Source organism: Mercenaria mercenaria, chromosome 12 (genome assembly GCF_021730395.1).
Source record: "Mercenaria mercenaria strain notata chromosome 12, MADL_Memer_1, whole genome shotgun sequence".
Classification (NCBI taxonomy): domain Eukaryota; kingdom Metazoa; phylum Mollusca; class Bivalvia; order Venerida; family Veneridae; genus Mercenaria; species Mercenaria mercenaria.
Genome location: NC_069372.1, coordinates 6,946,932 through 6,958,784, shown reverse-complemented (window position 1 = coordinate 6,958,784; position 11,853 = coordinate 6,946,932).

The window sequence follows — 11,853 nt, the reverse complement described above, 5'->3', positions numbered from 1 at the left end:
ATTAAATAACAGTGGTCTATTTTTCGACAAATTAGGCGTTCCCGCAAAGTGTCAAATATTTTTATCGATTTTAAAACTGTGGTATTTGGAAATTTTCCAGTCGATTTTAATCTTTTTTAATTTCGTTTTCCTACACATTCTTGCATGTGTAGTTATTAGAATGTAAATAAAATGTACAATAGTAACTTACCAAAACAAGTGATATATATGTGCTAATAAAGATAGATAAAACATAAACCTGGTGAACTTAAAAAACACACATTTTATACATAATTGCACAAACTGAATCGTATATTTCATTAATATCTGAAAAGGATGTCAAGAACATTTAACTGAAATCTAACCAGTTTGTGATCTTTGGGGTAATTTAACACTGTAACGACCCTCCTTTCACGGATTTTAAATCACAAATTATGCACGAAGATGTAATGATGTCTTTACAGATACTGGGATATATATTGCTACCTTGACAAAACAGCTGGGCCATGTAGCAGGTTGTATAGAAAATGTATCAAACTATTGACATGTTCAAATATTTTTATATATACTACAGCTGAGAGAAAAGTGACAGAAAATTATAGAAATGATCGTTAGAGATCATTTTACTTTGTAAATAACAAACAAAGTGAATCAAGATGTCACGGATGTATTAGATGTAGCCATCCGTGGTTCAAAAAATGGCTACTATATGCGTGAATTATCACCAAAATATGACATATATGGCAGATATACTTTGGTAATTTAAAAGCAGTTGGATATAAATTATTGCAACAAGTACATGTGAAGGCTGTAGAAAAGCTTTGTGTAATGCTGATAGAACAACCATGTGTAATTGTTGCCGAAAAGATTTACGTAATGCTGTTACAAACAAATTATGGTCACAAGTACATGTCGAGGATGGTGGAAATATTTATGTAATGTTGTTGGATATATATTATTGGAACAACGGTACTTGGCCAATAGAGGAAAGATGTATGTAATGTTCTTGGACATAAAATAGTTCACAACTGTATGTGGCTGTTGGAGAAATGAGTTATGTAAATCTGTTGGATATCTTTATGTGGAGGTTGAAAAAAAGATTTATTTCATGGTGTTGAATATGAATTATTGTAACAAATATATGTGACAGTTGGAGAAAAAGATTTGTACAAACTTATAAATGATATTCAAGAAATGGACAGTGGATCTATCAGTCGCTTGCGTATAAATGAAATAATTGTCAATTTCATTATTTATTTCATATAATTTGAACGTATTGGTACTCCGTCTGTACACATATATGGCAATCGCAAGGAAAATGGGACTTTTTCATTCCATGAGACAAGTATTAAGGTCGTAATTTCTGCTGAAGTGAGATCAATGGATTTTGAAGAAACGGAACAGAAACAAACTACCACTGGTTCCTTGGTTCATGAACATATATCAGGGAAATCTGTAAACGAATTCACTGAAAATGAAGGTTTTCTAGATGTTTCCCAGTCAGAGTTTGATATTAGTGCGGATGTAAACGATAACGAAATCGATAGTATTCATTCAAGTTTTAATTTAGCAATAATACCAACTGTTGCTGTTTTTGTTTTTATAGTTTTCGTATGTATCAAATGTTGCAAATGGTTTCGCCTATATACAAAGGGACGTAGTAAAGACGGTCGTTTCTACGCAGTTATCGTAACTGATAACAATAATGAATACGGCCGTATTGATATCACGTCGCAGTCAGCATCCATAGCTGCCAACAACACGGTATCCGCATGCGCTCCCTTTTTGATACGCGCTGGGAACGAAAACACAATACGTTCTGTAAGAACATGGCGCCAAGAGAGCTTTAAAGGCGAGAGTAGAATGTTATCATCGTCTAAGACAGCGAAGAAAAGTGCAAATGATAATCCATATCTGGCACAATTTATCTCTAGTACAGAAACGAATATTGAAAAAATAAATGGAGACTTGGATTATACGAGGAGATTTTCAACCTCAAGTGCGGAGACTGTCAGTGCATCGTTGACTGATTTCCCTACCATCAGACGTAATAGGTTTCGAGTTTCATTTTTTACTGAAACAGAACCGTCAGCACCCAGCTTGGAAATTCCTAGCAGAAAAGTAAATCACGAGAATATCATGTGCTCTAACTTGAAAAAGTCTGCAACAGCAAGATCACATGAAACAACATTACCAAACAGAACATCGGAAGGAACTCCAGAAGAAACAAAAATGGTAGATGTTGGTACACAGACTGACAAATCATTCAGGTATAGTTTATATAAATCAAAAGGACATATGAGTGATAGTGATATAGACGATAAACTCACACGTAGACTACTGAGTACGAGCACTTTGGCATTGCCAGACGGGAGGGAACGTAAACCACTAGAATGAGTACAGTGATAAAAGAAAAGCCAGAAAATGTGTAAAGTATTCCAGTTTTTCTATCAAAGAAGACAGGAAAAGTTCACATTCAACAGCTATTCCTGAAATCATAAAATATCCTTTTCTTTCGAAAGAAATGTGGAAGTGATTGAAAACTACCAAAGGAAAAGTTCTGGTACACGATCAGATTTAGATGAAGATGTATGTTTAAGGGATATGGTAATACATTCAACACCTCTTTCATCTTTTATGCATAATTAGTGTAAATGCGCCAGGATCAACAATAGCCGACCTTCAAGCAAGTTTTCACTGGAGAGCAGCGGATTTAATGTCGCATAATATATTCTAAGATTCTATAAAATTAGATTTCTTGGTATCTTAAAATAAAGAAATAATATAAAGGAGGACCATGTTTTAAAATATCAAAATAATGTAAAGTGGTTATACGCCTTCGGAACAATTTTACCAGTGAGTTATATATGTGGCTTACCACAGAATCGCATTGTTTCAGTATGTTAAAACATGGTTATATGCTATATATTATTTCGAATATGATTTTTATGTAAAAAATAAATGAAACAAGAAAGCACTATTTCATGGCGTAGGTATTATGCCAAATACAGTAGTAGGTACACATGACGTCAAAACGTAACCATGTTCAACAGTGCAAAAATACGCAAAGTAAAACGGCCCTCGGAGAGACTTAGGAATGTGTAGACGTCAAGCGAGTTATTCTACTTCTATATGCCATGGAATTTCTTTCTACTTCTATCCTGGGCGTTTGGTCTGTACACCAAAATGACTCTGTTCAGTTCAGTAGTACTCCTTCTCAAGGAAAGGAATAACAACTATTGTATGTCTCTTTACTTACTTTCGAGATTTTACTCTCACTTATTTTGTGTCAGTTGTCTTGTATAGCAACGAAAAGTGTGCCACAGTTTAAAACGGTTTGAAAATCATATCAAAGCAGCGGAAACGGATTTAACGGCTTGAATCGTTTTCACAGTCAATAATAAGGGCATAGATCAACGGAAGGAATGTCGACGAACTTGTGCTTTGGGTCTAGTATTTTAGTCAATAGAAAATTGGAACTATGTCTTGGGCTATAACGTGTTTCGTAATTAGTAATTAACTTGTGAAAACGGCCAGGAAGGCACTGCTTACACTATGAACTAAAACATTCGTTCCTTATACGTAATTCACATTTGACCCGGGCGCCGTGCGATAAATAAGTCTACGATTTTCCTTGTGGTTTTTGGGGCATCGTAGGCGGCTACGGGCTAGGGCGTATGTGTTCACATTATATACGAGCATTGTGCCGTTTGTTTGCATAGGTTTTTGGATAATGGCTGGGAGAAATCCGTTAGGACGCTGCGCGGAGATTATACGGAAATCGTGCAATTTCAGTGCAGTTGCCGTACAGTCTCCAGAAGCTTCCCACGGAAATCGTACCAAAATATATTACCATCTGAAAAATGCTTTGCCTATATCAAGGCCGCCCCACGGCAATAGTGAGGCCGCTGTACGGTTGCCGCGCGATGATTGCTCAATATCCGTACGATTTCACTGGTACTGTACGGGCAGCGAGCGGCAACATTGCGGCAGCTGTGTGAGGGACGTGCGAATCTCCGTACGATTTCTTTTGGGCACCATGTTCATGGAAAATCGTGCGTTGGCTGCAAGATCAGCGCGCGGCCTCCCGACGATGCCCGTGCGAGGATTGTGTAATGCCACCTGCGACAAGTCTACGGGCTACGAGCTTACGATTTTTTCAAATTTGTATAACGGTATGCTAAACAAAATTGTAGAGGCTGCAGAACCCGTGAATTCGTACGAAAATCGCACTGCCGCCTCCTGCCTCCGCACGATGGCCGCACGGAAAGGAGAATACGGGCAGTCTACGGGCTCCGTAGACGCATCGCAGGCAAAATGTGAACTAGGCATTACTTTATTGGCTAAACAGTTTAATAGCTATCACAAGCCAACACAGTTACTTTCAAACCGTAAAATCTTCTCTTTTGTTTCGAGAATTTATTTATTGGTAGGCAAATATTACAATGTTCATCTTATGCGGACTGCCGATTATTTTTTGCAGGAGAGCGGTTCGCCTCAGCTAACACGTAAACAAAAGCGATATCATGATGATGTACATTACTCTTTTAGGAATTTTGTAGGAGATATATTATGTTGTGGTTTATGTACAAAGTATAAGAAAGTGAAGAAGTGTAAAACAGAAATACCCAGGCGCTTTCAATCTGGTTATTTTGCTGATAAAAACAGAAGTGAGTTCTGTTTTTTCTTTAGGATTTAACAATTGCATCAATCATATTTATATTTTAACTGAGTTAACTTAAATGTACACGGTAGTATTTTTTTCTTTTCTTTGCTTTACCTTGACATAAATATACAGATATGCAGCGGAATACAATTAAATAACAGTGGTCGATTTTTCTACAAATTAGGCGTTCCCGCAAAGTGTCAAATTTTTTAATCGATTTTAAAACTGAAGTTTAAAAATTAAATTCCTTCTATTTAATTTGAAATTATATACAAAATACAATGAAACGTAATGACATCTCTCGCTAACAATTTGCTTTCATCTCATTTACACTGGCCCTGTTTAACATTCACAAAGGTTTTTCTTGTCTACGTGCTGAATATAAATTACTTTGAAGTCCCTCCTATATTGTAAAACGTTTTGTTCATTTAATAAATGATGTTGATATTGACACCTTAAATATATTGAATCGCTCATTTCCCATATTGGAACTTAATGCACGCAGACATATCAGGTTTTTTTTCTTTTCAAAATTGGCAGAACTTACTAAGAACAGTAATTTAATTTATTTATTAACCCTAACCTGAAATATGAAGTATGGACACTGCAAATTATTAAACAAAGACATGTGCCTCTAAAATGGATTAAAATTGCAGATATAGATGTCTATTTTGAAAAAGTATAATCTTGTACTTTAATGAAATCTCTACCTAATTCATTTTCCACACTTTAAGCGTCTATTCATCGATCTCTGATTGGAAGGGTAGTATCTTGTATCACATTAAAGAACGCTAATTGAGTTTAAATGTCTAATAATTTAGATAGTCCCTGGATAAAAAGATCAACAATTTAAATATTAATCTCGTAAATCAATTCTTATATGTTATGTTAATCAAAAGACAAGTTATAGCATACCTGTAACGTTATGATTATAGAATCATCGAGTAGCAAACAATTATTTTAAAGGTATAGTTTTCAGGATATTTAAGGACAGTTATTGCTGTGTTGCTTAATGTTTCTTTCATAAAATGCTAATGAACGAATTATTTGCTTACATGGTACACATAATTGTGATAATATAAATTGTTTAAAAAATGTTTACTATTTATTTTTTAAAAAGAAAATCTATTGTGTGACTCGGAGTTGATTTTCTCCATGAATGTTATTTACATGTTAATACTCTAAAATTTGGCAATAAATATCGAGATAATAATGTCCTCTTTTCTTACAGTAGGGCACGTGACCTTTCGCACCGAGTTCAAGTTAAATGTTATATTTGTTCCATATTCTTCAATATATCATTATGTAATTGTATTTCATAATTATGTAATTGTATTTCATACTCTGTTATTTCTGCACAAGGGAAGAAACTCTTGTGTACGCTTTATATGGAAAGCGATCTTTGACTGTGGTTTTCACTTAATGTCAATTGACAAATTGAATGGGAGGTAAGTTAATATTACACAAGGGCGTACCTGGATGATTTTGAACTGTACGCCAGATACACGAGCAGCATAGCTATGAACAAAGCAGCGATGCTGCGAGTATGGGGTGGGTGAGAGTCTCCATCTCCTGGCAGGTTTGGATTGTGTAAGGGTATTCTAGTTTTTGTTGTTATCGTATTTGAAATCATCGTTAATGTTTAATTTTCATGCATGACTTCTGCATCCGAATTTTGATACATGCGTCTAACCACACATTGCGAATGTTGTCAGGTTTTATGAAATAATCATTGATATCTAATTTTTGCGAACGAAAATTCAAACTAAGTAAATTTCTTTTCTTATTTCTTTATACGGATGTGGATATAGATCGATAGATTGAATTGCACAGCAATATTCACGTGAAATGTAATATTAAGCGCAAGCTTCTTTTTTATTCGAGACCTCGGATGAATTAAGCATTTTTCCCGTGCGTGCTTGAATACCAATGTTTTACTTGGGGCTTCATGGCTGAGTGGTTAATGTCGCTGATTTCGAATCAATTGCACCTCACCGATGTGGGTTCGAACCTCACTCGGAACGTTGAATTCTTTATGTGAGGAAACCATCCAGCTGCCTGACGGATGGTCGGTGGTTCTGTCCATGTCACAATAACCTATTAACAAAACAAAATGAATTAAATACTGTCAATTTGACAAATTTTCATAAATAAAATTGTTTCTTTGTAAGCGAAATATGATTTAGAAGGAAGAAAAATATCAAAGGTGTTACCACTGCTCGTTCCTGCGCGGTGCCTACATTGTTATTGTTACCATCGCTGTATGTTTGTGTGCGTGCATATGTGCGCCTGTGCTTCTATTTGTGAAGGGCCTATTGAGCGATGTATGACTCTGGCTGTATAAAACAATTGCTGGGCAGTATGCTTCCAAGAAATCTTTCCAAAATAATTACAAGAAAAATAAATCTACTATTTCAAAAAATAATTTGATCTTATTCAGATGATATTGTTAAACGAAGAACTTGAAATAGCCGCCTAACCCGCTTTGGGCTTTACATTTTATTGCATTTTTTCACACTTCAAGCTTTTCCGTTTTCCTAGAGTCGAATTTGAATTGTACGCACAGGCGTATCGAGGTATGCCCAGGTACGCCCCTACACACGTATTAGGATCCGTCCGAGACGTCTACGCATTATGAAACGTAGTCATTTTCTTTGTTCTTTAATTTATATGTTTATATATTTGACCAAGGTGGTGTCCTGTTGTGTTCCTTCTTCTTTTATGATCGTTACTTGCACGCTTATATTATTGCAATCCTTGTCTATGTACGTGTTCTAAGTGTACAAGTGTATCTTTTATGGATTTTCTGGTATATTTTCTTTCCTTGTATATTTTTGTCGTACATATTGTTTGCTAAGGAAAGAGGAATGTTTATATAATTATACTTAAAAGATAAGGGGAATATTCCATCAAATTGTCATTTATTTCAGCACACTGATTTAAGATATATTGAGTTGCCATTAATTGAACATTTAACAAACCAGACTGTTTTGAAACACACATAGGTCAATATACAAAGTGAATGTATCCCACACTCAATCTTCTAAAAACGCCTTTTTATTCTCGTGTAAAGCATTTCATAACAAGAGTTAAATATGAAGATGGTTAAGGTTGCTGACTTCGAATCACTTGCCCCTTACCGATGTGGGTTCGAGCATCACTCGATGAGTTGAATTCTTCATGTAAGAAAGCCATCCAGCTGGCTTACGAAATGTTATGGTTCTACCCTGGTGCCCGCCTGTGATGAAATAATGCACGGAGAAGCACCTGGGATCTTCTTCCACCATCAAAGCTGAAAAGTCGCCATATGACCTTTGATTGTGCGATATTAAACCCAACACAAATAAAAGTAAATAGGAAGTTAACAATGGAATTATTTAAGGTGGTGACGCTCGGCAATTTATGTCTAATAACGTATTTTGGTTAGGCAATTCAGCATTCTTCAGTAGTAAAGTAGCTGAACGCGCACGTGACTTTCCGTAAAAATTGGAAAATGTCTATATTAATACGAGCCAATTACCGTTAACACGGTTTTCCTATTATTTCATTGTAAACAAAAGTAATGCGGATATTCTTATAATTCCGTTTTCCTCATTTTTCAGAACTGTAATAGAGAACAAAAAATATTACTATTGTTTCATATAATTTCTCAGTTTTCCTTTTATTTCAACGTAAACAAAAATGATTCGATAGTTCTTATCATTCGGTTTTCCTGATATTACCAATGTAGTAGTAGATAATCTTTGTTACATGTATCTTACAAACTTAATCATTATATGAGCCACGCCACGGGAAAACCAACATAGTGGCTTTACGACCAGCATGGATCCAGACCAGCCTGCGCATCCGCGCAGTCTGGTAAGGATCCATGCTGTTCGCTTTCAAAGCCTATTGCTATTAAAGAAACTGTTAGCGAACAGCATGGATCCTGGATGCGCAGGCTGGTCTGGATCCATGCTGGTCGCAAAGCCAATATGTTGGTTTTCCCATGGCATGGCTCATATATTTCTACATTATTGTGCCAGAAGCTACAATCTGGCAAAAGAAAAAAGGTATTGTAGGATAAAATAGAAATATCAGACTTTAAAGTATAGGTAGGAATAACGCAAACGGATGGTATTGTATTTTGTATTGTCTTATTTACAAGGGAGGCATACCAGGTGCGAGCCTCTTGCCTTAATGTCAAGAAACTAGGTTTGTTTGAGATAGGTCGCTATCTTAAAACATCTAGCAAACGCTCAAAAATATTCAAGCGTCTCTTTCTTGACACTTCATTCATAAACTATTTCATCTGAAAATCTTTTCTGTTTTCAAGTAACTCGATATAAACCCTTTACAGTAAGTGTCATTCTTCCAGAAATGAATTGCTTTTATCAGATGAATAAAAGCGACGTGGCTAAAATAATTTGTTAGTTTTCACAGAGTAAATAAGATACTTCTTATTTAGACCTAACTGAAAATCATCTAAAAACAGTGACTTCAAATTCATTTTAATTTCTCTACTGGCTGACATACCGCTCATCGTTAATTCTAAAACTAGACGGCAATAGCAAATCTTAACCTATCTCGACAAATTAACGAAGGTGCAATATAACACAATACCACAACATCAATTATTATAGAACATTATTTTGCAGTAATACAGGAGAAAATGTTTCCTCCAATATTCTTCATAATAAACTAATATAACGCCAGGTGTATTACGAAAGATGTATTATTCTAATACAGATATACATGTGAAAACAATAAAATCTTTATTTACTACTGAATTATATTAAGAATTTGTGTAAAGCATGGGATGGTCGCGCTTAAGATTTCAATGGGCCGCAAATGTACGTTTGATATAAATACAATAACAATGGTAAAAAGAGGACGATCTAATGGTTATTGTTTATATTAAGATTTTAATATGAAATAAAATAAATCGAGTGTATCTCTTAAATGACGTTTAAAGAATGAAAAAGAAGTGGATAGTTCAGTTTTCTTCATGATTTAAGTGCTACAAACTGAAATATAAGCAGGACCATTGGCACCAGACCAGAAAGAAAATGCCATGCTTTATGTTATATCATACTCCTAGGTACTATGAGAATCATGATATCAAACGGGAAGATGTAATAGCCCATTTATTATATAAAACGTGCAGTTGTTTAAAATGCTTCAAATGTCTTTATTGTGTAGATTGAGACAAGCAAACAAAAAGGGTAACCAGTTTAGCATCGGTGGCATGGACAAGCATCGCCACATGTCTTCTTCCTGTGGTCGCGTAGAAAGACAATAAACATTTTACGGCCATTGCAACAGCCATTTGACATGTATTGATAACTAGGAGTGATGTTTGCATCGGGGACCTAGTCAGTGGTGTAAGCGCTTCTGTGACGACGTGTACGCTGCTGTGACCTAGTCAGAGTTTAATATTATTATTACTTCCATCAGGTTTAATATCATTGATAGGTATGTAATACATCAGAAAAGAAAGACATCTCTAACTTACTGTTGAAAAAATCCATGATGCCTTCAACCAAATGCAAAATGTTTTCACAGGTTACCGGAATTTCATGTAGTATTTGGATTGGTGATAAAAATTCTTATCAAACCATATTAACGTTTTTATTTCCTTTGGGATGCATCTAAATTTTAACTAAGCGTTTTCTTTTAATTTCATCTGAAAAATTATAACCTTGTTATCTACCGAATCTACCTTACCTATTATCTTTTGTGTCTGACCATATAAATGGGATTGGTAAATATTTTGCAAAGTAAGATACATTGTATTACACTGTGTAATGCTTTACATAACAACCATGCCATATTCTCTTTACCTACAGCTTTATAGCATGTCCATAACCCTTCGTTGAAGTGTCTTTTAATTGTAGAAAATTATTTCATCTATTAATTGACAGGCACTTTACAGTTGTGAATTTACTGCTTTATACACTATATTGTAACATGCTATAAAAGAGGCACTTACCTAAAAATTGATATTGATGTAAAGATTGCTGCAAACATAACATAATAAAATTTACCAAAAAAAAAAGTTATACAGAGTAATGAAAAAAGATAAAATGTACGGCTAATTTAGTCTGAAAAAAAAAACACATTGCACTAAACTGAAATGATCTTTAGACTGTTAAGGAGTACGGCAATACAAATGCAATCTATAGCGCCATTTAACTGTGGCAATATTTTAATTATGATACCACATTTCTCGTTAATGGTTGTAATAATGTTTTATTACTACGACTTTTTCAGATATTAAGAGTGACAAATTACCATGTTATGTAGCAGGGGTTTAGAGAAGTATCAATATATTGCCATTTATACATACTGCTGTACATACAACAGCAAAACGAAAGTAAAAGCAAATTATAAAGCGGTCTTTAGAGGTGATGTACTTTATTAGCTATCACAACGGCAGTCTTTAAGTGCCGTGTGGCGGCTGTATAAGAAGTCTCGCCGTACTTGGACTCAATGTTGTTATAACATAATGGACGGGAAGCTGAATGCAACAAAATGTGTGCAATTTATAATATAATGTTGTTAAAAATGGAAAGGAAATATAATGTAAATATAAGAAATGAAATGTATTTTTTCGTTGTTCATGCGAAATGAAAGACAGAATAGGATCGGCAAATCCATGAATCGCGCTATGCTTCCAATGGATCTTTTTACAGATTTAATTGTAGATATGGAGCAGCGTGAATCAAGGTTTAATGAATACATAAAATGTAGCCATTCATAATTCATTTTTATTGATCTTTTCGTACCGGTTAGGTTTTCGGGATTTTGTAAAACTTATCTATACATCAATTATTGTTATATCATTTATGTGACGACTGAAGAAGAGATTTTTGAAAAGTTGTTAGATATTATTGATAAAGTGGACATCAATGCAAATGTGCGAGAAAGGAGAAGTAATAGTTGTTGATACATTTCAAACAGTTTAAACGTATTAGTAATATTTTCTTTTAACAACGGAAAATGGTACATACGTAACTTCTAACTGAAGTGCCGGAGCCGTCCTTTCTGCTGCAGTCAGATCGATGGATCAATCAGAAAAGTGAAAGTGGTACATCGTTATAGGACTAAAACATTTGTGAGTGAACAGGAATTGTAAGTTTACAAATGATAACAGGGTAGAATTTGGTAACAGTACGGAGGAAAGCGATGCAGAAATTGATGATATTCATTAAAGTTTTAATTTAGTT